General features: G+C 39.0%; 1 long non-coding RNA gene across 1 annotated transcript in view; it reads right to left on the bottom strand.

Annotated features, from left to right (window-relative positions):
• The window catches only part of LOC139593125 (uncharacterized), a 33,548-nt gene extending 19,259 nt beyond the window's left edge, over positions 1-14,289 (bottom strand). Inside the window, exons 1-2 of the long non-coding RNA XR_011680203.1 lie at positions 14,165-14,289; positions 178-276 (exon numbers count right to left, since the gene is read on the bottom strand). This is a non-coding gene — a long non-coding RNA (uncharacterized lncRNA). The remainder of the gene's footprint in view (positions 1-177; positions 277-14,164) is intronic.
• Between the last annotated feature and the right edge of the window lie 2,621 nt (positions 14,290-16,910).

Here is a 16,910-nt window from a genome sequence, read left to right on the forward strand (position 1 = left end):
TGATGAGGCTGTCGCACCTGCGTGCGTGAGAGGCACAAGAGCCTCTTGCAGACAGATCCCTCCCGCTTCCCACTCGGCTTTTCCTTTTCCCTGCTCAGCAGGCAGGGAGTTAATGAGAAATAGGGGGTGTGCATGATGAAGGCACACACAGAATGTGTGAAATAATAAACCTCTCACCTCCACTCGAGGCACAGCTCCTGTCGTGAGGCTTTGGATGCGGCGCCAAGCTCTCGCTCAAGGATTCTTCCCCAGCCTGAGATGGGGTCACTGGGCTGCCTGAAGAACACAGGTCACACTGGAATTCAAATCACCTCTGAGAACATCTCTCTATTCTCATGGATTGATTTATTTTGTAACCATGACTCAAAAGATCCAATCATCAACAAGGGCTGTTGTCAAATGGGTGTTTCCTGAATATATTAAAATGCTCAATTCTGCAGTTGCACTTAGGGCCTTAAGGGAATTTCAGGAAGGTCTCTGAGAAAAAAATGCTTTTCAAATGGGCCTGAAATTCCGGACAAACTGAGCTTGGCTGCTCCCAATCAGTTCTGCTGAGGGACACAAATCGCCCTTCCCAAAGCTGCCTGCTGATGTGGTTAGCAGCTTTTCTGTGGCATTTACTGTTAGCTACACCATGTGGCCTGATGGCTTTATGATGTGGACAGACAAGCCCTAAAGAGTAAAACATTCCCATAGAAACTCATTCCCAGTCTGACCTATGGCAGGATTAAAGTGAGGTCTCCAAAGGTGGAAGGGGAGTGCATCCATCACCTGCCCCTTTTAAGCACCCCCTGAACCACAGAGCTCACATCCAACACAATTAATTGCCAAATCAGCCTCTGGACACAAGATAATGAAATACTATTTATTGATTTGCATTCTCATTGAAAGGGAGGAAAAGAAGCCAATCAAGCTGGTTTGGTGGGGAAATTTCAAAGCATTAGTCTCATGTATAGATAATACATTGAGGTTTTATTGACACTATAAATAAAATCTTGCAGCCCATAAATATTAGGCTTTCTCCTCTACAAAAGGAAAGAAATTTCAGCACAACAAAGCACGTGTTACAGATGCTGAAATGATCCTCCCTGCACACTTACTCCAGATTTCAGCATGCTGTTCATTTTCTATGGTGGCACTTGCAAGAGGCCTAAACTAAATTGAAATAAAAGACAATATCAATTTAATTTTAAATGCACTCCATGGTAACACAGAGTCAAAATACCTGTCTGCACTGCAGGAGGTCTTTCAGGCAGAAAAATCCTCAGAGGAAAAGCTTTGGTGAGTTGCCTAACTACAGGTAAAAATACCTCTGAAACAAATATTGGAAATATACCAAAAATGAGCATTATTAAAATTCTGCTTATTAAAATTTCTTTATAAAAAGAAAACTTCAGAAAAAAGGCAAAACAAAAGCCTATTATAAAACACCTTAATGGTTTCTTCTCTAGTATAAATATAACTGTTTGTCAATACAATCATGCAAACAGATCTTGGCTTTTATGGAAAATTCAGCAGTAGAAGAAAAAAGCCAGAAAGAGGAAAACTCTCAGCACCAAACTCACAAAACGGTTTGCCACGCTCCTCATCCTGTTTGGAGGAATCCACAAAGACTGCAAAAGCTTTGTCCAATTGGGTTTAAGAAAAAAAATTAAATATTTTTCTCTTTTTTCCTAAAATTTGCAGTGCTTTCATCAGGCACAATTTTGCTTTATGCATTTTAGATTCTCTGATTCTACAGAAGGTGTACAAATACCCTGAAGTCTAGAGACACCCTCAAGTCTCTGACTTCAATGCAAATTAAGCCTGGATTTGAATGGGTACTGCATAAAATAGGTTATCATTGTGAATATTTGGAATTTGAAACTCACTTCCCATTTTTGTCCCACAGAATTAGCATAACATTTATTGCTCCAGTGAATATTCCCTTTATAGTCCTTAGAATATTCATGGAAATTAAATGGAAGAGAGGTACAATCAGCTTCATTGAAAATTCAAATGAATGTTTTCTATTTTTGGCAGCACTCCTCACACATCATTAAAAACCAAAACAGTTATTCTGTGTGAAATGCAAATATAAATAAACAAACAAAAAAATGCCCTGGGACTCCCTTTCCCTGCCATTGACACTGTCCCCTCCTGCCACCCTCCTCATTCCCTGGGGACACAGAAGTCACATCCTTTTGGGACTTGCTGCTTCCAAGAGATTTGGTTGATGTGGACCTGCAGCTTCCAGGAGAAGAAAAAAAGGTGGAGGGTACAAAATTATTCCATAAAACAAGATAATAACAGAAATTACCACAACCTACTCCTCCCCTTATTCATTTCCTTCTCCCCTTTCAGCTGCACGTAGGGTGCCTAATGGGCAGGTGCCTAAATATGGCAAAAATAAATTTTAAAAAATAATTTTGTGATGGGGTGATCCTCTCCAAAAGGAAAGTTGCAAAATAAGTGATTGTGTCGAGCCATTCAATTGCTTTGTAATTTAATTTTTTTCCAACTTCTGCTACTTAAAAACTGTCTTCAGGCACCACTCTTTGCAGTAACATCAGAACTGTCTTTCCACATCAGCACTTGAAATCCCTGCTACTATAAATGGACTGAACCCAATAATGACCTCCAAGGAAGTGGCACACTGGGGTTCCACCTATAAGGGATGGGAAAATTTATGCAGCACCTTATCCTGGCCCAAATCAGTTCAGAAACAGGTGGCAATGAGATCACCAGCTCAGCCCATGGGACACACAACCTGTTGGACACTGAAAATCAGCTCCCACTGTGCCCAGAGTGAGAGGAGCTCATGGCTGGGGACACCTGGGTGGGTCAGGGAGCTGTTCTCCTAAACCAGCAGGACATTGCCCACAGACAAATCATCCCCCTCTACCTGCAAGTCCATCTTTCCTAACCTCAGTGTACACAAATCACCTTAATTACTTCTCCCTCAATATTTATTTTGGCTTAAAATATGAAATATTAGGAGAACACCTCACACAACATGTTTTTTGCAAAGCAGCTCAGTGGAGGCCACTCTGTTAAACCCCAGATTGGCACCAGTAGCCATGAAAGGCTGCCAGAGATCCATCTGAAATGTCAATACTTCATGTCAAATGTTCTCACCCACAGCTGCTTGAAGCATCCAAGGGCAGTAAATTCAAAGGGAATGTTCTCCCTTTTTTCAGGGAAAAAAATAAATAAAAAAAAAATTGAGTGAAACTTCAAAAGCCAGCGAAGAGGGAGACTGTGTGTGTTTCAGACAAGTTAAGTGAGGAATCCAGGACAGAGTGATAGGCCTGTCAGGCCTAAATCCAGCATCTCAACTCAGAGTTAGAAATCAGAAATGAGCTAGAAGCCAGGTTAGTTCTCTATGCACAGTGCCCACCTCAGAGAAGAGCATCCAAAAGCACAACACTGGCAAAGGCACTCTCAAACTCCTCTCCTGAGGGATTATCTACAGAATATTTGGGTGAGACCCAAAGCTAATTGTGAGGAAAAAGGACACCCCAGCCAGGACATGCAGCTGATGCTGCCTAGAAACCAGATTAAAAGTAAATAAAATTCAGTGCTTGGGGGCAGATTTCTTTAGGCATCTCTCCCGGCCCTAAAAATGCAAGACAAAGATCTTGTCTTGCATTTCCACCCTACCATGGTGGGATGGAAATTACTGATGGCACCAGGGGCTGGCATGGGAGGAGCTCAATAATTCTGAGATATTCCCCTCCTGCTCCCTTCCTCTCTTCCATGAGAGCCCCTCTTTTTCAGGCCTCCTTCATTTTCCTTTCCCTAAAAGCCAGTCAGGACACAGCTGGGATGCAGGGGCTGAGTCTCTTTGGGCTCTCTTCTCTCTCTTTGAAAGCACTATGGCTGTTGTGGTGCCAAACTTACAGAGACAGGGACAGGAAATCTGTACCCTTCAACCAAGCCAGCCAGCTTCACTTAAAAGAGAGAAAGCCCCTGGGAAATAGAAAATCCTGCATAGAATAAATATCCAGAAACTCAAACAAAAGTTCCCTTTGGAGTTTTTCCCCCCACTGGTTTCTATGTACTTGCACAAAGCCTGATACCACTGAAATTCATGTGGTATTTGAGAAGGATGCAAAAATGAGCATAGAGGAACAAAATACCATGCAAAGTCTCTGTTTCTGAGTTTATATTGCCTGACATTTTTATCTGTGTAGGAAATTATCTATATCTTTAATGTGAGATTAATGGAGTTGAGCACTTCTGAATCATTGGCACTTGCTACCGTACTGCACAGATATTTTTGTACTGAAATAATATTAAATCAACAATAAGGCCTCCATTTGGCATAAATTTCACAAGCACTTCTGAATAAAAAGAAGGAAACACTTCATAGAATTAAATGAAAGTTCAATAGTTTTAAAAAATAATATTTGAGCAGTGAGGGAGAGAAAAAGTTATTTCTATTGAATATATGTATCCATGTGCTGAGCACATATTCTTTGATGTTATTGAATGCTTATAATCTAGGAATAATATGACTTCTTTTAAACTTCATCCAACAGTCTTAGGCACAAAAGTACTTTGTTCCTGCTTGTTCTGTTTGTCATTTTTACCCATCATGACCATATCTGTTATCCCACACTATTAAAAGTTCCTAATACTTTTTTTTTTCTTTTGAGTATAGAGACTACCAGAAAATAATAAATTTTTTAAAGTTGAACGCTTCACTTATTACCGATCACTTCTGAAAAAATTAATTATATTTCAATTACTCAAAAGAAAAAAAAACTTTTTTGTCAAATTCAATATTCTCTTAAAATAATACTTCCAAATACTACTCAAAACCTTCAACTTTTTTGTTCCATTTTCATAAGCTTTGAGGTAAAAATTCCCAGAGATGAGTGTTACCTCGAGGTAAGAAGACAATGGCCATGGAGCACACAGTGTTTGAAAGGCAGATGAATATCTCAAGGCTTTTTTCACAGCTTTATTTGCTGCTTTCATCCTCAGGCTTCTTTTCCAAAGTTCCCTCATTGCAAAAAGTGACAAAATTAAAAGGATGTTTCATTCTAAGTGATTTTCCTTTGAAGTGCTTTTTATGGGCTGAAGACCCATCCTGAAACTGTTCCTACCCCCGCAAATGCAGAAATAAATGTAGACTGCTGGAATCAGAATATTGCAAGAGTTTCAATGCAGTGCAGCACCACCACTGCACTGACACCAGTAGGAAACCTGATGAACTGCCAGTGGATTTCAAAATTGATGGTCTTATTAAAGCTCCTGATGCTGGTGGGATCAGCCAATGGGGTTCAATTCAAAGGATATTTTAAAAATTTTCTTTTTAAGCTGCAAATTCACACAGCTTTCAGGCTTTTTTTTCAAAGACTTATTGATGTCTTTTGGGGTTTTTTTAACATCTAGTTTTCTTTCTCTTTTTTTTCTTCTTTCTGCTACCAAATTCAATAATGATATCAAGATACATTTTGGTTTTCCCTTTTCTCAATTGTCTCTGCTTTCTTTTCTGAAATAATCTTTCCTGCTATTTTATAAAAAGCAACTCATACAATCCATCATTTCTCGCAATAAGGGACTAAGATTCTTTTTTCATGAAAGTGTGATTTAAAACGTGGCTCTGTTCCCCAAAAACTCCAGCAGTCATTTTTGTACTGCATCAGTTCCTTAGGCCCCAGTTGGGCTGGAGTTAAGATCTGTGCAAACACACAAATGCAGGGGGTTCATCTTTGAAGTGGTCACTCAGCATCACCCAATAAAGGACTATCAAAAAGGAAAAGTGCTTTGGAATATTTCCTCATTTCCATGTGGTGCAGAAGCACACCAGCTTTTGCTTAGTATTAAGACACCCTTCAAAGCTACAAAAGTTAAAACATTTCTTAATGCTGTATACACTGAGACAATTGGACAATACTTCAAAGCTCTTGGGTATAAATCTTTTGGTATCACTAACATTTCAAGTAAGAAGTATTTATACAACATTGTCAAACAAAAGTTATTTTGCAGCTAATCTGACATAGTTTTGGAACAGAAGATAATAAAAATCTATTGCATCCTGTTTATTTTCTGAAAAGGGTGAAACGTGATCAGATGGGGCATTTTAGCTCTGAAAAACCTTAAAAACACTGACATTGTTTACATGATTTCAGTATCAAGTATTTATCAGCTCTAAACCAGGAAAGGTGCAGAATAAAATTCAGCAAGCTTTCCAAAAGAGTGCAGGAAAGGATCAGATAAGACCAGCTGAATATTTATCAAGCTCTGAGACTCATGAGTCACTCCTGATGGGGCATGTGAACCAGAAACACAAAGATGTATTCTTCTATAAATTCATATGATTGAGAAACACTCCAAAAAATTAAGATCATGTTCTGCCCAGGAGCCTCTTACTACTTATTGCTGCCTCTTGCTTGGCTGGGAGCTGGAAATCCTTTTACCAATTCTTTCAGAGAAGTTTATGTGAGCATTTTCCTTGAGTTTGGGAAGTGTTTAATCATCAGCCTTTTTACATTCATTTCCTTCTAATTCAGCTGCTTTTGAATGAGAGGTAAATTCACCCATGCCCGTTCATGTTCAGCCTTTCCTTTCCTGCATCACCTCCCACTCCTCTAACAGGCAAAGACTGATGGAATAGTCCACACAGCAGCCTGAAAAAATAACATGAAACCCACCACAATCTACCTGCCCCTGCGGCTTATGATGCTTGTAAATATTACTGCTCATTTAATTTTTTAAAATTTCATATGGTTTCTTGAATTTGTGCTTTGGAAATCTAATAATTCATCTCTTCCAGGCATATCATTAGCTTTACAAAATAAAATAATTCACTTTATCTAATGTAGTAGATATTTAAATAAGACACTAACTAGACAAACCAGAGAAATGGGCAGGATATTGGATGAACACACAGGAAACTCAAAGACATGAGCTTTCAATTCAATCAACAACAAAAATGTTCCCCTCCAAAACAGCTTTTCAAGCTTTCCTCCAACAATCATTTCCTCATAAAAAGCAGAGATATTTACCTCGAATCTGTGTTTGAAATGGTTTGACATTGGAAATCAACCTAGAAAAAGGAGATTTTAGCACTATTTTTTAGAGCTGGATATTACCCTTGGACAGAAGCACACAGATGCTGGAAGTCTTGACAGTTCCCAACCCATTGACCATCTCTATTTGAGGAGGACAAGAACTTCCCAGGGCTGAGACTGAGCCCTTGGGTTGGATATGGGGCCATGCAGCCCCCAGGTTTCTGAACTCCCCATCACAGTTGCCAGCATCAGGCTAGGTCTCAGTGAGAGAGAATATTTATTTTGTTTGTAGTCAAAAGAGAGTTGTCAGGCACTGTGGAGTCCCAGGCAACAACACTGCTCAGTGTTCTCCATCTTAGGTGAAATGAGAAATCAAATTCCCAGTTTAACTTCAAGATGTGCATAAATTGAAGGCTCTCTTTAACTCTGAAAAACCCAAGGCATTGCAAAATTAATTTCAAAACTGAAAACCTGCCTCATCCTCAGCATGATTTTCCTTGAGTTTATCTTTCACTGTTATTCCATAACAAAGAATTTTAAATTCACCTTCTTGAAAAAAACAAAATCTTTGTTGCATATATTTGATCCAGTCTTGTTTAGACTACAAGGAATTACAATAAAATCAACAAAAACATTATCATGAAAATTAAACACTTTGGTTCAGCCCCACATCCAAACATATTCAAAGTAATTTTATAGAGATACTTGGAAAATACGCCTCTCTTCAGAAGAACACAACTTTCACTGGACAACACTTATATTCCATAGTTGTCTAAACAATAATCCCTATTTTAATCAGTAATTTACTCTTTCTCATTTAGATTTCATAAATCAAATACAACATTAACAAAGATATAACAAAGTTTTTCTGAGCAGAGACTGTAGAAGCAGCAAAGTAGCTTCTATTTTTCAGTTCTATTTTCTGCTTTCCAAGCAAGTTAAGCAGATCCTAAGAGTCACTGAAAGTGACTTTTGAAACCCATGCAAGAATGTCAGCAACTCTGATGCTTGTACATAATTTTCTACATCCTGAAAACAGTAATTGACATTGGAAGCAGGACTGAAATGTCATGACACAGCAGAAATACAATTGCTTCGATGTTTAAACTGTGCTTTTCCTGTTTTTGAATGTATTTTGGTTCTCTTAACGATGAGATTATATCCTAAATTCCTGAGGTTTATGAAAATACTCTTAGTAGAATTACCAAAATTCTTGTAGTTTTTAGCAGCAAAAGTTTAACAATTAAATTATCAATAAAAAAAAAACAAGACAAACCTTAAGCTTTGTTCCAGCTTCACTTCTGGAACAAAGGCAAACAGATTTGATTTTCCTTTCACTTAAATATTGCAAGTGGGAATCAATAGAATCACAGAGCCATCAAGGTTGGAATAGTAGCTTTGAAGTCATCCAGTCCAATTGTCCATCCAGCACTGCCCCTGTAGCTCCATAACACCTGAACCGTGAAAAAATTTTGTCTAATCTCTAATCTGAATTTCCCCTGTCTCACCTTAAAGCCACTTCCTCACATCCTCTCACTGCAGGCAGTACAGAAGAGAAGGAAACCTCCTTTGATACAGTCAGTAAATAATTAAAAAAAGCTCAACTCACATTTGAAAAGGGCAGAAATCATCAAAACAGCAAGAAGAGCAGCAAACTTTTCCAGATATTACTCTGGCTAATGAAGTGAGAGGTGAAACTAAACTGTCTGAAATATATTTTGCTATAAAATTGTGTCCTGGAACAATCTCCTGCCAAATGAGAATATAACAAAGAGGCCCTGAAGGATTTGTTACTGTGACTGATTTTGTTTAACGGGTTCATACAAATTGTTTGTAAAAAATGAAAGTGGCTGTAACTTGTCAAAAACTGCAGATTTATTAAGAAGAGCAATAATAGATGGAACCCTATCAGGGTTAGGAAATAAACATGAGGAATCCGACTAGGGTAGGACAATAGGGATTGAGAGATCATGTGCAGTGTCAGGAGATATGATATAAAGCCTTTAGGGAGGCCCAGCAAAGGATTAAAAATAACTCAAGTTTGACAAGTCACAGAGAAGATGAATCATGGCTAATGACGAAAAGAAACAGCACACAGACAGGATCACACAATTTGTGTCACGCAGCAGTAAGGAAGTCAAAAGGTCAGTGAAGAATTGGGAAATGAATCAGGCACTTGTGCCGTGGATTCTCATCAAATAAACAGTTTTCAACTTTTAGGAGAGCATTTACAGACTCTGTGTGCTTTTTAAAGGGAGCAGTGATATTTTTCTTTTAGGGAAAATTCATCTTCAGCCTTGCCAGGATTTTTCTCCTTTTTGTTATCAAGGCTGCATAATACAAGAAAAACACAGTTGGAATAAACACTTGAAACAACTTGGTCACTGATTACTGTGATGTACATACCAGGGGCAAGGGAATCGCAGCAAAATGCTCCTTTTGGCAGATTTTCTATTTAAGGGACTGCTTTACAAAATGTTTGCTCTGTTTTAGTCAGTTCCTTTGGGAATTTTTTTATGGCAGGGAAAGGGGGGAAAGAAGAGGGGAAAGCAATGCTCATAAATCTCTGGAAAGGGAAATATGACATTGCCACAACAGGCAGAGCAACAAAAAAGCTCTGAGAATTGCAGAGTTAGAGGACAAAAATGCTCCATCCAATGAGATTCTAGGACTCTCATATTTTCAAATCCATGCACAAAAATACATACTGACACTCTCTTGAAATCCCAATTTTTTCAGAATTCTTCTTACCATTTTCTACAGTGCTCACCTTCAGTCTTAGTCCTGTATTCCATTATAATAATTCTCAATAACCACACGTTCTAAAGTCATGTTTATGCCACAGAATGAACTAATTGTACTTACTATACCAATGAGAAATATCTATTATGGTGAAATTATACTGCAAAAATTTACTAAAAAACAGATTTTTAACTGTCAAATAATGGTTGAAAGTATATTTCCCTCAGAATAGCAAGATTTTCTCTTTTTATTTCCTTTTCTTTAAAAAGATATGTACTGGCAATGTGAATTGCATCGTTTTTAAGTAAAGCAGCTTCTCTGTTTGAAGGCATAAACATTAAGTATTAGCTGTTACTTAGGTGATAAATTGTATTTATGTCACTTACAAAAATTAAAATACATTTACATTTTATTTTGTTTCAGACTGGTGGGATTTACTGACATTTTGAGTGTTTTCAGAAAATGAAATTACAGTTCCAGACTTGGTTTCAGGGCAGGCTACTTCAAAATCACAAAACCAACCTATTAATGATGGGAAAAAAGAGCTTGTGGTTCAATGTATGTGTAGACTCAATTCATGCAAGTCATACTTCAATTTCCATGTGAAAGCGAGTGACCAGAAACAGATTTGCCAATAAAACCAAATTATTAGAAAAACCTCCTAACACATTTTTCTTAATTCTTGTTTTGCTGTGAAAGTGACCAGTCCATGTTGTATTCTCAAATGTTTTTCTGGGCAAAATTGAGACTAAAAACAGTTTCAGTAAGGAAAAGGCCCCAAAACTTCAATTCTCCATTCTTATAGGTAGAGGGATAACCACACAATACCTGCAGATATTAAAGTCATTTGTCATCTTCCCCGGAATTTCCAAGGACATTCCTGTGGTATTTAATATTTATTTTTATTTTAATGATAAGTAATCTTTTAAATCTTTCATGTAATTAAATAAAATATCATGATACTCCTAAGGATTGCAGTATTGCTGAATACAGTAAGAAAAGAAAGTCAATTAATTTAAAAATATGTCACTGGAGAGTGAAAGCAGAAGTTTTCTGATGTGAGCTCTGCATTCCAGTAGAGCACCTTGATTCATTGACAGAGCGTTTTTCTAACAGAAACAAACATTAACTGCAAAACAGATGCGAACAAAGCAGTCATTTCAAGTTCAGTTACTATTTCTAGAGAGCTACAGCTACAAACACTGAAATTAGGATTATAATTCCACTTCAAGTAAGGGAAAACCAGCCAGGTAGGTGGCCTGCACACACTTTTTGGTCCATTTAGAGCTCCAAGTTCTTTGGTGATATAAAAATCATCAATAACCCTCTTAGGTCTATGAATTTTGTCTTGAAAAGGGCTCAAGCAGATATTCCCTTTAAAGCTCCATCAAAAATAACTTCCTTAATTCCTCTGCTCTGGGGTTAAATCTTGGATCTTTACCCAGAGTGAATAGACTTGTTGCAAAGTAGCTAAAAGCTACGCTATACATATATATAAATGTATAAATGAATATGTGTATATATAAAATAATATTTCTTCGAATAATGCAACCCTTATTGAAAAATAAAACATGGTATTAATCAATTTGTGCCTGTTCTGACTGTGAATTTCAATGCTAATGCTGTACAGCATAAGCCAAAGCAATAACTAGGGATAATTTGTGGGTTTTTTTGACACAATCCAGGGGTCAGGTTTTATTTTTGTTTCAATTCACAGCACAGCAGACCTGTGTAACCCAACTTTTTTTTTTTATATTTACCTATTTGGTTTCCAAATCTGGCACAGGGCAGACCTTGCCTTCTCAGAAGTCTTTCCCCAGAACCTTTTATCCTATGCCCACTATCACCAGCCTAGGTGTGACCCTATGAACCAAAATTAGGAAAATCAGCAAGGAAATAGTGGGAAGAAGTTGGTTTTTCAGAGTTACCCTGCAGCAACACCTCAGCTCTAAAAGTAAAGCTGTCTCCTCGAGTCCCTCCTGACTGCAAATTCTCATTAACACTTGGCAATTTGAACAACTGCAATGGTAATTTCATGAGAAGATTTGGCATTAACAAGAGACCAAGGAATAAATAAAGGGAATGGAAAAGGTTTTTTTCATCCCTGCTTCTTTCAGGTTTTTTTTTTCACTATTTAATGCCACCTTCTCTTGTACACATTCAATTGTGCCCCAGCCTTGCCCAGGATGGTTACAACTATAAAAATGCCTTAAACTGAGCACACACATCTGCTCATAGAACAACTGCCAAGAGAAGTTTCTGTACTGATGCAGAGCCTTTTATTGTCCTGAAAACTTGAATTTTAGCCCTTTTGGAGGGCTATAATTATGGGCCAGATTATGTTTAGACAATTTTTCCCAGTTATCTAGAAAATTGTGTCTAAGAATTTATGGGAAGTACTGGGAAGGAGAGAAAGGCAACAGTTATGATTATTAAATTCTACTTCATATCAAGAGACTTAGGCTGCATGATCCTGTCACTTGTATAAACACAAAAGACGATGCAGCATCTGAAGCTAAAGACCAATCCTGTGAGAATTACTGGAATGCCTTGGAAGAGAACAAAACTGGCACCAGATGAAAAATGAGCTAAACTTTACACTACATCTAAGGCATATTAAATATTGGTCCCATTTTGCTGTCAGCATCCAAGCTGTTAACAGAATTACCACTTAAGGTGCAAGGAACCATGTGCCCTTTTGGCCCAGGGGATGCAAAGGAGAATTATTGAAATTTGATGACATCAAGCAGATGAAGTGAGATGCTCTCAGCTCAACACTGGCTGTGACAAGCATCTGTACAAGAAATTGATGATGGGTGAAATCAGCCTTACATACTTTCAGATAAGCCTCAGCCCATACCAATACCAAATCCTCTTTTTTCCTTTTCTTTCCCATTGTTTACTTGACAAAAAAAATCACTTCTTAGGCTAATGTATCTTTATTATCTACTTTCTAACTCTTTCAAGGAGTTGTTTCCTCAGCTGTTGGACAAACCCTGCTCATGCAAAAAAGAGAAGATATGTACTTTATAAAACTTTTTTTTTTAACCTACTGAATGGATATTTTAGAATAGCTGCTGCCTCCCTTTCCCATTAGAGCTGGCCAAATTCTGTGCAACTGATTGCTTTATTGTGGAGTCCAACTTTTGGCTCCCTGGTGCCAAAAGGCATAATAGATAAACAGCTGGAGCATTCTCTTCACTTGGAGATTCCATTTGCCAAGAATGCTTTTGACTGTGAAAGCAAACACACACACAGACATGCACAGGCAGACACACCAGGGAGAGGCTGAGAAAATCATCTCTGGAAAGCTGTAAACATTGCTCATTCCTTCTTCTGGAATGTTCTGTTGTGATTAGGAGTAGGCTGTGGAAGCAACTCATAGTTCAGGAGAAAAACCACATACAGATTTGGAAAATTAATTCCCTAAGATCATAAAGAGCAGCTAAAACACAGACAGGAATGGAAAGCGACAACATCCATACTCTGATTTCCACACCATCCATTCATTCATTCTCTCCCTGTTCCTGGAAAATTTGGATTTAACTCCTTGTGGATTCTGCCTCTGGTTCAGCACATATTTACTATTGTCTATGTCTCCACACATGTAGGCTATGAAAAAGGAATTATTTTAGGAAATATCCATATGCTACAAGCTGAAATCCTAAAGAAAGGAGAAGCAATAATACAAAGAAGAAAGGGAGTTAATGCAACCAATGGGTTGCAGGATTATTTTAGCACTTCAGACCAGCCAAGCACAGTGGTAGCAGTCCAGACCAAGGAAAAGATGGGAAGATGTGACTGCTTGGATTTAGGATCCTGGGAACAAGGTCTGGAGACCATTTCTGTGTAGTCAAAGGGGACACGCAAGCCACATGTCTGTCACTGAGAGATGACCTCCAGCAGGAAAGGGTGGGGGATAGATGGAGCCAAGATGAAGGTGCCACCCTAAAACCTGCACTGAGGAAACCTGCAGGGGTGGCAAGAAGAAAATTCCAGGGAAGTATGTAGGAAAGGATGGCTTGGAGAGAATATGAGGGGAACCTGGAGGGCAGGAGCTACAGACAGCACACACAGAGACGTCATTAAGGAATTCAGAAGTGAGGAAGGAAGTGGACAGTTTTAAGAGATGGAAATGTCATGATCAAATTTAAAATTACTGTCGTTGGATGGGGCCCTGAGCAACCTGAGCTGATTGCAAGCTGCTCACTGCAAGGGTGGGTTCCACCCTCAAAAATCCCTTCCAACCCTGTGATTCCATGACAGATTTTGACAGAGTGGACTTTTACCGGGAAAAGGAACCTGATTAGAAGAGGTTTGTTAGGATGTGCACAAGGGTGGGGGAGGTAGGATTTGGGCTAAGCTTATTGGGAGGTTTAAGGATAAGGCATGAAGACCATCTGCCCCAAAGAACTTACACTTTCCACAGCCCAAGTTCTTGCCCAAGCTGGGGCTTTGCAGAGATGCAGCCTTTGTTAATACATGGATCAAACTCACAGAGCAGCTCCGAGTGTGAAATATCCCATCCGGCCCGCAGCTCTCACCAGCCCTGAGACAGAAATAATAATAATGTGGTGAAATGGGATATGGCACACACCATCTGGCAGCTGTGCAAACAAGAAGAAGAACCCTATGAAGAACATTATGACACGTTTGGGGACCTGCTGATTACATTGCATGTCTAAGGTTAGACATTTTGGTGTGTAAAACTTGAGAACACAGTCTAAATCGTGGATAATTTAATAGGTTGCACATGGACTTCACCTCCAGTTTATTAATTCTTTTTTTATTCAGCAGTACATCCCTTTTTAAAATACTTTCCTGCTTTTGTGGTGAGCTGCTTAAGATGTAGTTTCAAACACCTGAAGCTGAAAAAAATAATTACTTTTCTGTAACAGTAAGAATATGTAAAATGGTTGGGTCCTATCAAGGTGTTCAGCATTGCCATAGAGCTGAGAGATCAGATTTCAAATTAATCTGTCACCTGCACAGACAGCAAATCCTCTTCCCCTTAGAAAGACCAGAGGGTTTTTATTCATACCTTTTTACCTTTTTTTCCCCCTTCATGAAGGAGAACAACAGAAAGTGATTAAGGAGAGTGTGTTAATAAAAAAGCTCTTTAAATCAACAAGCTTATGGATTTTGAAGGACTGCCAGAAGAGTCATTAACAGAAAAATATTCAAAAGGCACTTAAACGTGTTCTCTGACTTCAATAGATTTGTTTCTGTCACCTCACAAGAAAACAGAACAACAGAGAGCTCAGTCTCATCCCCTGGCTGGTTCTGTGTGCTCAGCAGTGCATTTCAATTACCCACTCAAGCCTGCCTGTGCTGCCAGAATTCCCTCTCTTGCTACTTCTCCATCCAAGAAATCCTCATCTTTCCTTCCCCTACCTCACATGGACTATTTCTGCTGCTTGAAGCTCTGGCTTCTCACTTCTTTAAGCCATCTCTATTTACCAGGACAGCATTATTTCATCACACATGACTTGTACGTGGTCCCTTATGCACTCCTGCATTCTTTTTTCAATCTCCCCTCACTGCCTCATGCCAAATTCCTCATCTCCCTGAAATGCAGTGAGGTGTACATCAGTATGGTGCTGCAGCAGATGGTGCTTGGGAGAAGAGAGATCAAGTTCACAAATAAAATGGACCAATCTAAAATTGTAGGTGATTCAGTTTTCCAGTTATGGAGGAGTTGTTTAAATCAGATACGACAGTAACTTGGAAACAGATCTCAAGCATCTTGAACCCATGCTCCTACAAGTAACTGGCCTTAACATCACCAAGAAAAAAAGTTGTCCTCTCAGTTCCCCTGTAAATGCAGGAACATGATCAGCCAATATTGATTTATTCCCCTGTTCCTTCATCATGCTGTCTCAGGATTTTAAAACATTGCTGCAGAACGTGGAGCTGTAGCAAACTTGTTTTCAATGGAGTTCTGTTTCCTCAGGTCTTCTGTCACCCCCATCACAATATCTTTACATCTTTGATTTATCTCCTAGCCTAACGCTATGGTTTTCTGCCTCATCTCATCCTTTCTGTGATTGTCATAACCCCAGCTCCTTCCCTCCTGCTTTTTACTCTTCAATACTCAGCTGTCTTTCCACTATTGGATAAAATTTTGGGGTTTTTGACTCTCTTGGCAAGGAACAGAACATGCTGTGACCAGTCCAGCTCTGTGCATCCTCATGACCACTGCCTTGCTTCTGCCTAGCACAACATTAACCTATTCTCTCTTCTGATCCCAGATGCTGACTTCCACAAAATTCTGTCAAATTTGGCATGTGGAGTGACTGCTTAAGCCTCATTTCCTTAGGAAACCAGCTAAAACATTTCACTTCCTTTCTCTAAACTGGATTAAATAACTGCAGGCTGGATGGTGCAGCAGCAGGACAAACATGACCTGGTCAGGAACGGTGCCAGAGCTCACAGGTGCTTCTCTCCAAGCCTAAGGAAAACAGCTCACGGTGTTGACTCATCTTTCAGCCCTCAGATTCTCTTAATTGCTCAGTGAATTATTCACCCCAGCTTGCTCCACCCTCCCTCAGTCCTCTCACACCTATTTTGCCCTTCCCCTGCAGCACCAACAATAACAAAATCAAAAATTTTGCTCCCATTTCCACAGCACCAAGGACAGACTCTTCTGAGGGTTGGCTACAACACCTGGAAGACAAGGCAGAGAAACTTTGAAGTCCTGAAAGATGAGTGAACACATTGTAATAATCAGGGCACAACTGCAATTAATAAAATATCCTTCAGGGGAAGGAAGGACCTATTGGAGAAGAGCTGAAATTGTTCAAGTATTTGTGACAAAATACAAAAGGAGGATGGATCAGCATTAAAGCACAAGCTGACACAGCACCGGCCCTAAATTTAACTGGGATAAACACTTTTTTTTGCTGTACAATATATTCCTTTAAAATATACAAATCATGTAGCACCACAGCTCTTCTCCCACTTGAGCAAAATAAATAGCATTTGAAGTTACCTTCTTAGTAGCACTCAAAGCCTAACATAATATCCAGTCAGAATATTGAAATCAAGGGTCTGAGCTGTTTGAACCAGTCTAAAAGATGCAAGAAATTAAATGCTGGCTATAGGATCCTGGTTTTCAAACAGCAGAGTTTGTACACGCAAGGCTGGAATAAACAGCAGGTCTGT

This window comes from Agelaius tricolor, unplaced genomic scaffold, assembly GCF_023055355.1.
Source record: "Agelaius tricolor isolate 1412-34295 unplaced genomic scaffold, bAgeTri1.0.p SCAF_9, whole genome shotgun sequence".
Taxonomy (NCBI): domain Eukaryota; kingdom Metazoa; phylum Chordata; class Aves; order Passeriformes; family Icteridae; genus Agelaius; species Agelaius tricolor.